This window comes from Rhinopithecus roxellana, chromosome 6 (assembly GCF_007565055.1).
Source record: "Rhinopithecus roxellana isolate Shanxi Qingling chromosome 6, ASM756505v1, whole genome shotgun sequence".
NCBI lineage: Eukaryota > Metazoa > Chordata > Mammalia > Primates > Cercopithecidae > Rhinopithecus > Rhinopithecus roxellana.
Genome location: NC_044554.1, coordinates 50,837,370 through 50,846,809, shown reverse-complemented (window position 1 = coordinate 50,846,809; position 9,440 = coordinate 50,837,370).

Sequence of the window (9,440 nt, the reverse complement as noted above, 5' to 3'; positions counted from 1 at the left end):
AATATAAACAGATGGTAAATGGCATATGAAAAAATTCTTAACTTAATATGTCATTAGGGAATTACAACAACAATGGGATACCACTACATACCCTGTGGAAAGGCTTAAATCCAAAGAGTGAAAAAAAACAGATGCTAGTGAGGATATGAAGTATCAGGAACTGATGCTGGTGAGAATTTATTGCTGATGAGAGGGCCAAATGGTACAATCACTTTAGAAAATAGCTTGGAAGTTTCTTATTAAGCTCAATATAACCTTACTATATGATACAGCTATTACACTTCTTGATACACCAAAAGATTTGAAAACCTGTCTTCACAAAAAATCCTACACATAAATATTTGTAGTATCTTTGTTCAAAGTTGCCAAATCTTGGAAGCAACCAACATGTCCTTCAATAGACAAATGGATAAAGCAAAGTGTGATTCATCCATATAATGAAATGTTATTCAGAGATTTTATGATTTATAAAACTTAACTCTCAAGTCATGAAAAGACAACGAGTAAACTTATATGCATATTGCTAAGTGAAAAGAGCTAGTCTAAGAAGATTATATACCATATAATTTCATTTATATGACATTCTAGGGAAGGCAAAGCTATGAAGACATATGTGTGTGCAAGAACCTTTTTCCTATAATGACTTATTTTCCTCTGGATAGATACCGAGCAGAGCAGTGGGACTGCTGGATCAAATGGCAGATCTACTTTCAGTTCTTTAAGGAATCTCCACACTGTTTTCCACATTGGTTGTACTAGTTTACAATCCCACCAACAGAGTAAAAGTGTTCCCTTTTCACCACATCCATTTCAGCATCTATTATTTTTTGATTTTTTGATTATGGCCATTCTTGCAGGAGTAAGGTGGTATCACACTGTGGTTTTGGTTTGCATTTCCCTGATCACTAGCGATGTTGAGCATTTTTTTCATATGTTTTTTGGTCATTTGTATGTATTTTTTTAAGAATTATCTATTCATGTCCTTAGCCCACTTTTTGATGGGATTGTTTTTTTCTTGCTGATTTGTTTGAGTACCTTGTAGATTCTGAATATTAGTCCTTTGTCAGATATATAGATTGCAAAGATTTTCTCAGGGTTGTCTGTTTACTCTGCAGATTATTTCTTTTGCTGTGCAGAAACTTTTTAGTTTAATTAAGTACCATCTATTTATCTTTGTTTTTGTTGCATTTGCTTTTGGGTTCTTGATCATAAAGTCTTTGTCTAAACCAATGTCTAGAAGGGTTTTCCTATATTATCTTCTAGAAATTGTACGTTTTCAGGTCTCAGATTTAAGTCTTTGGTCTGTCTTGAGTTGATTTTTGTGTAGAGTGAGAGATGAGACCAGTTTCATTCTTCTACATGTGACTTACCAATTATCCCAGTGCCATTTGTTGAATTGGCTGTCCTTTCCCCACTTTATATTTTTGTTTACTTTGTCGAAGATCAGTTGATTATAAGTATATGGCTTTATTTCTGGGTTCTCTATTCTGTTCCATTGGGCTATATGCCTATTTTTATGCCAGGAACATTCTGTTTTGGTGACTATGATCTTATAGTGTAGTTTGAAGTCAGGTAACGTGATACCTCCAGATTTGTTCTTTTTGCTTAGTCTTGCTTTGGCTATGTGGGCTCTTTTTTGGTTCCACATGAATTTTAGGATTACTTTTTCTAGTTCTGTGAAGAATGATGGTGGTATTTTGGTGGAAATTGAATTTGTAGATTGCTTTTAGCAGTATGATCATTTTCACAATATTTATTCTACTCATCCATGGGCATGGAATGTGTTTTCATTTGTTTATGTCTTCTATGATTTCTTTCAGCAGTGTTTTGTAGTTTTCTCTGTCGAGGTATTTCACCTCCTTGGTTAACTATATTCTTTTGTGTGTGTGTGTGTGTGTGGCTATTATAAAAGGGATTGAGCTCTTGATTTGATTCTCAGCTTGGTTGCTGTTGGTGCATAGCAGTGCTACTTATTTGTGTACATTAGTTTTGTGTCCTGAAACTTTGCTGAATTCATATAGCAGTTCTAGGAGCTTTTTAGATGAGTCTTTAGGGTTTTCTAGGTATACGATCATGTCATCAGCAAACAATGAGAGTTTGATTTTCTTATTACTAATTTGGATGCCATTTATTTCTTTCTCTTGTCTGATTGCTCTGGCTAGGATTTTCAGTACTATGTTGAATAGAAGTGATAAAAGTGGGCATCCCTGTCTTATGCCAGTTCTTAGAAGGAATGCTTTCAACTTTTCCCCATTCAGTAGAATGTTGGCTGTGGGTTTGTTATAGACGGCTTTTATTACCTTAGGGTATGTCCCTTCTATACCACATTTTGCCAGTTTTGCTAAGGGTGTTAATCATAAGGAGATGTTGGATTTTGTCAAATGCTTTTTCTGCATCTACTGAGATAATCATGTTATTTTTGTTTTAATTCTTTTTATATGACATATCACATTGGTTGACTTGCAGATGTTAAACGATCCCTGCATCCTTAGTATGAAACCCACTTGATCATGGTGGATTATCTTTTTAATATGCTGTTGGATTCTGTTAGCTAGTATTTTGTTGAGGATTTTTGCATCCATATTCATCAGGGATATTGGCCTGTAGTTTTCTTTTTTGTTATGTCCTTTCCTGGTTTTGATATTAGGGTGAAACTGCCTTCGTAGAATGATTTAGAGAGGACTCCCTTTTTGGAATAGCATCAACATCTTTTGGAATAATGTCAGTAGGATTGGTACCAATTCTTCTTTGAATGTCTGATAGAATTCAGCTGTGAATCTATCTTCTATCTGATCCTGGACTTTTTTTGTTGGCAACTTTTTAATTAACATTTCAATCTTACTGCTTGTTATTGGTCTGTTCAGAGTTTCTATTTCTTCTTGATTTAATCTAGGAGGGTTGTATATTTCCAGGAATGTATCCATCTCCTCTAGATTTTCTAGTTTATGCATGTGAAGGTGTTCATAGTAGCCTTGAATGATCTTTTGTATTTCTGTGGTATCAGTTGTAATGTCTCCCATTTCATTTCTAGTTGAGCTTATCTGTATCTTCCCTTTTCTTTTCTTGGTTAATCTCACTAATGATCTATCAATTCTATTTACCTTTTCAAAGAACCAGGTTTTTTTTTTCATTTATGTTTTGTATTTTCTTTTGTTGTTATTTCCATCTCATTTACTTTTGCTCTAATCTTGGTCATTTCTTTTCTTCTTCTGGGTTTGGGTTAGGTTTATTCTTGTTTCTCTAGTTCCTTGAGGTGTAACCTTAGATTGTCTATTTGTGCAATTTCACACTTTTTGATGTAGGCATTTAATTCTATGAACTTTCCTCTTAGCACCTCTTTTGCATATATCTGAGGTTTTGATAGATTGTGTCACTATTATTGTTCGGTTCAAAGAATGTTTAGGCCGGGCGCGGTGGCTCAAGCCTGTAGTCCCAGCACTTTGGGAGGCCAAGACGGGCGGATCACGAGGTCAGGAGATCGAGACCATCCTGGCTAACATGGTGAAACCCCATCTCTACTAAAAAATACAAAAAACTAGCCGGGCGATGAGGCAGGCGCCTGTAGTCCCAGCTACTTGGGAGGCTGAGGCAGGAGAATGGCGTAAACCCGGGAGGTGGAGCTTGCAGTGAGCTGCGATCCAGCCACTGCACTCCAGCCCGGGCGGCAGAGCAAGACTCTGTCTCAAAAAAAAAAAAAAAGAATTTTTAAAATTTCATCTTGATTTCATTGTTGATCCAGTGATTGTTCAGGAGCAGGTTATTTAATTTCCATGTATTTGCATGATTTGGGGAGTTCCTTTTGGAGTTGATTTCCAATTTTATTCCACTGTGGTCTGAGAGAGTACTTGATATAATTTCGATTTCCTTGAATTTGTTGAGATTCGTTTTGTGACCTATTATATAGTCTATCTTAGAGAAAGTTCCATATACTGATGAAAAGAATATATATTCTGCAGTTGTTGGGTAGAATGTTCTGTAAATATCTGTTAAGTCCATTTGTTCTTGGGTATAATGTAAGTTCATTTTTTTGTTGTTGTTGACTTTCTGTCTTGATGATCTGTCTAGTGCTGTCAGTGGAGTATTAAAGTCCCCCCACTATTATTGTGTTGCTGTCTATCTCATTTCTCAGGTCTAGTGGTAATTGTTTTATAAATTCGGAAGCTCAGGTGTTAGCTGTGTATATATTTAGAATTGTGATATTTTCCTGTTCGACTAGTCCTTTAAAAAAGTTACATAATGTCACTCTGTCTTTTTTTAACTGCTGTTGCTTTAAAGTTTGTTTTGTTTGATATAAGAATAGCTACTCCTACTCACTTTTGGTGCCCATTTGCATGGAATATCTTTTTCCACCCCTTTACCTTAAGTTTATGTGAGTTCTTATGTGTTTGGCGAGTCTCTTGAAGACAGCAGATAATTTGGTGAGTTCTTATCCATTCTGCCTTTCTGTGTCTTTTAAGTGGAGCATTTAGGCCATTTATATTCAATGTTGCTATTGAGATGTGAGGTACTATTCTATTCGTCACGCTATTTATTGTCTGAATACCTTTTTTTTTTTAAAAAAAATTGTGTTATTGTTTTAAGGGTCCTGTGATATTTATGCTTTAAGGAGTTTCTATTTTTGTGTATTTCAAGGATTTGTTTCAAGATTTAGAGTGCCTTTTAGCAGTTTTCTTGTAGTGCTGGCTTGGTAGTGGCAAATTCTCTTAGCATTTGCTTGTCTGAGAAAGACTGTATCTTTCCTTCATTTATGAAGCTTAGTTTCACTGGACACAAAATTTTTACCTGATAATTGTTTTGTTTATGAGGCTAAAGATAGGACCCCAATCCTTTCCAGCGTGTAGGATTTCTGCTGAGAAAACTGCTGTTAATCTGATAAATTTTCTTTTGTAGGTTACCGGATGCTTTTGCCTCATGACTCTTAAGATTATTTCCTTTGTTTTGACTTTAGATAACCTGATGAGCATGTGCCTAGGCAATAATCTTTTTGTGATGAATTTCCCAGATGTTCTTTGAGCTTCTTATTTTTGAATGTCTAGATCTCTATCAAGGCCAGGAAAGTCTTCCTCAATTATTCCTTCAAATATGTTTCCAAACTTTTAGATTTCTATTCCTCCTTGGGAACACCAATTATTCTTAGGTTTGGTTATTTAACATAATCCCAAACTTTTTGGAGGCTTTGTTCATTTTTTTTTAATTCTTTTTTCTTTGTCTTTGTTGGATTGGGTTAATTTGAAAGCCTTTTCTTCAAGCTCTGAAGTTCTTTTTTCTATGCATTTGATTCTGTTGCTGAGAGTTTCCAATGCATTTTGCATTTCTCTAAGTGTGTCCTTCATTTCCAGAAGTTGTGATTGTTTTTGATTTATGCTATCTGGAGATTTTTCCAATCAGATCCCGTATAACATTTTGCTTTCTTTAAGTTGGACTTCACCTTTCTCTGCTGCCTCCTTGATTGGCTTAATAATCAACCTTCTGAATTCTTTTCCTGGCAATTCAGAGATTTTTTTTCTTGGTTTGGACCCATTGCTGGTGATCTACTATGGTCTTTTGGGGGCATTAAAGAACCTTGTTTTGTCATATTACCAGGTTTGTTTCCTGTTTCCTTCTCATTTGGGTAGACTATGTCACTGAGAATATCTGGGACTCAGGGGCTACTGTTCAGATTCTTTTGTCCCATGGGGGTGCTCCCTTGATGCAGTGCTCTCCCCTTTCCTCTAGGGATGGGGCTTTCTGAGTCCTGAACTGCACTGATTGTTGTTTCTCTTCTGGATCTAGCCGCTCAGAGGAGCTTCCAGGCTCCAGGCTGGTACAAAGAGTTCTGTGATGTGATCTGTATTCAGGTCTCTCAGCTGTGGGTACCAGCACCTGCTCCAGTGGAGGTAGCAGGGAGTGAAGTGGACTCTGTGAAGGTCCTTGGTTGCATTTTTGTTAAGTGCACTGGTTTTGTGTTGGTTGGCCTCCAGCCAGGAGGTGGTGCTTTTAGGTGCACATTAGCTATGATTGCATAAGAACAATACAAGCTTTCCCTAGGGTCACCTTTGGATAAGTATTCAGGTTTCTCAGGCCATAGAGCTCCCAAGAGATTATATCCTTTGTCTTCAGAGTTCCTCGGCTATCCCATAGAGCCTGCACTGGCAATCTACCTCCTTCAAAGGGTCTGTGGATTCTCTTGGCTTTCCTGTTATGTTCCTGCAGTAGTTCTTGGAGAAAAAGTTCATGATGTGGGCATCCACATTCTGTTGTGTCCCTCCCAGTGGGAGCTGCAAACTAGTCCTGCTCCTGTCCACCATTTTTTCTTGAACTCCTCCTAAATGTGTATTTTTATTAAGCCATTAAATTTGTAATGTTTTTACACAGCAATAGAAAACTAATACAAATGCATACTGGATGCTGGCATTGTATTTGATACTGATGATTCCATGGCAAGGGAGATGAGAAGCTTGCTCTCATACATCACAATGCTTAATGAAGGGGAGACAGATGTAATAAGAATAATCATCGTGAATGTCAAAAGGAAAAGGGAGGTAGAGAAGCATGTCACAGGACCCTAATATAAAGTCAGAAGAAGACCTCCTTTGGGAAGTGAAATTTGAGACTTGAAAGATGAGTACAAGTTAGCCAAATGAAGAGCTGGGGAAGAAATCTCCAGGTGGATGAACCAGAGCTCCAAGGAGAACATGGAATGTAAAAAAGAGAATGGAGAGAGAGACAGGCAAGGAGACACAGATAGGAGAATCCTATGAAACAGACTTTGCAGGATTTGTCAAGTAAGAACTGCCTGCAAAGGAGATAGAGGAGGCAACCAGAGAGTAGGTCAAAGAAACATGTCCTTGGGTTCTGTACTTCAGACGAGCGAGGCTTTATTTTCCTTAAACAATAACAGGAAGAAGGTGATAGATAGGGAAAATTGGAGATAATCAATAAAGCAAGTCCATGAGGAAGTCAGAGAAGATGGGGTCCATTTCACAGGTAGAGATAGAGGCTGTAAATAATGAAGTCTTGCTTCCAATATAGCAGGAAGAATGAAAAAGAAAAAAGGTGGGGGAAAGCAGGTATGTTTGCAGTTTCGGTGACGGCAATTTCAGGGAGGTATGTTCTGCTGGTTTCGACTTTTCCCTACTCACACACTAGAGGTCATCTGCTAAAAGTGAGCATTGAAAGTTTGAGGAGAGAGGAGAGGGTTTGAAATTGCTACTGCGGAGAATTATACAAACAATTTACTTGGAGAAGATAGGATTGCCAATAAGTGCTAAAAATGTAATTCAAGAGTTACAAGAAGTGATTAGTTGAGCTCTATAATCCTAAGCGAATTAACACAGGAACAGAAAACTAAATATTTCATGTTCTCACTTATAAGTGGGAGCTAAACATTGAGCACACATGGACATAAACACAAGAACAATAGACACTGCAGATTACTAGAAGTGAGAGGGAGAGAGAGGGGCATGGGTTGAAAAACTACCTACCAGGTACTATGCTTACTCCCTGGGTGATGGGATCCATACCCCAAACCTCAGCATAACACAATATACCCATGTAACATACCTACACTTGTCCCCCGACATCTAAAATAAAAGTTGAAATTAACAAAAAAAAAAAACCTCTGGCACAAATACAGACATGATTCATTAAGGGTGCTTTGGGCAGTGAGTCAGAGACAGGAAACTGGGGAAAATGTGAGAGAAGACTGGCAAACTGAGGGTAGAGATTACAGAAAAAAAGTCATACAGAGAATGAAATGGCCTTAGTATCTAGATTTGAGAAAAAAGAAAATTTCTGTGAATGGGCCAGAACAAGCTATTGGTCTTAGATGCACCTAAGCTCTCTGGTTTTGGTGGTTGTTGTTGTTTGAGAGATAGGGTCTTGCTCTGTCACCCAGGCTGGAATTCAGTGGCACAATAATGACTCATCGCAGTCGTGACCTCTTCCCCTGTCAGCCTCCCATGAGTTAGGAGTTTTTTTTATTACTGTTTTATGTAGAGACAAAGGTCTCTCTATGTTGCCAGGGCTGGTCTTAAACTCCTGGTCTCAAACAATCCTCCCACCTCAGCCTCCAAAAGTGCTGGGAGTATAGACATGAGTCATCACATGTAGGTTTTATTTTGTTTTGTTTTTTTGCTTTAGGAGAAGAGAAAACACATTCAGGCATCCAGGTTCAGGGTCCAAAAACCAACTCACCTCTGCGGCCTTTACAGGTGTCCTAGATTCACTGCGCCCCTCAAGGGAAGAAACCTCAAACCTCATTATGCCTCCCACAGGGGTTTTTCTCCTATGGTGTGGCTCTCTGTTCCCATCTTCACTGGCCTCCTCTGCCCATCTTTTCTTTTTTAACATAAGATCCCTATGTCACATTGATCCTTTTCTCCCTGATGCTCTTTGGTCTCTCCTATGTCACTCAAACCCCTAAGTTTGGGGGGCCACTCAGAATCCCCTTAACTTTGTCTCTGTTTTTAGATGCCTTGGTCAGTGACTGTGGGATGCTGCATATCTCCCCAACATATGCCAGTGTGCGAGAAGGGCTCAGCACCCATCACAGCTCTTCTCCATAGCAGAGAGCCCTCCCAAACCCCGCAGCTCCCACCCACCAACGTAGGACTCCTATTTGTTAGTCACTCCTCAGGCAGCATCTGGGTTTCAGATCACTGTCTCCAACTGCCTGCTGGAAATAACCACCTCTACATCCTTTAAGGATTTCAATATAGCAGGCCACCTGTCTCCTCATGCAGGACCCTGCTCTTGATATCTTGCACACAAATGCACTTGTTATCCTCATATTATCTTTGAGAATCACCATCTTACCTGTTGTCCAAGTCAAAAGACTTAGGAGTTATCTCTGACACCTCCCTTGCCTTTTCTTCTTACAGTAAGTATGTCCAAATCTTACAGATGTTACTTCCTTAGTATCTCTCAAATCAGAAATTGCATGGTATTCTGTTTACTGTAAAAGCTTCAATGACACCCCATCTAATGCCTATGAGATAAAAATCCAAGTTCCTTTATAGAGCAGGTCAGGCCCTTCATCACCCAACTTTTGCCTGCCTATATAGAATAATATTTTGTCACATTATTTTTCTTTTCTACAATTTATTTTCTACCCTCAAGGATTGCTTATTTACCTATATTTTCCAGACTTTACCACACCTTCATATGCTTTTTTGTCTTTTAATAAACTATGTGCTCAGTTTTATAATATCCTCCCCTAATTTGTCTGCCTCTCTGGTGTTACTTCTCCTGACACTGCCATTCAGAATGTTTTATTTTATGTGTTCATGGAGCTTACTGCTCATCTCTGTTATAGCAGTTATCACAAGTTACTATAATTAGCTAACTGATGGCCAAAGTCATGTCATAGTCACTCAGGCATCCTTAGCAAAGGCAGTGCCTACTAAACAGCTAGTGGTTATTTTTGAATGAATAAATGAATGAACAAACACAAGGTGAAG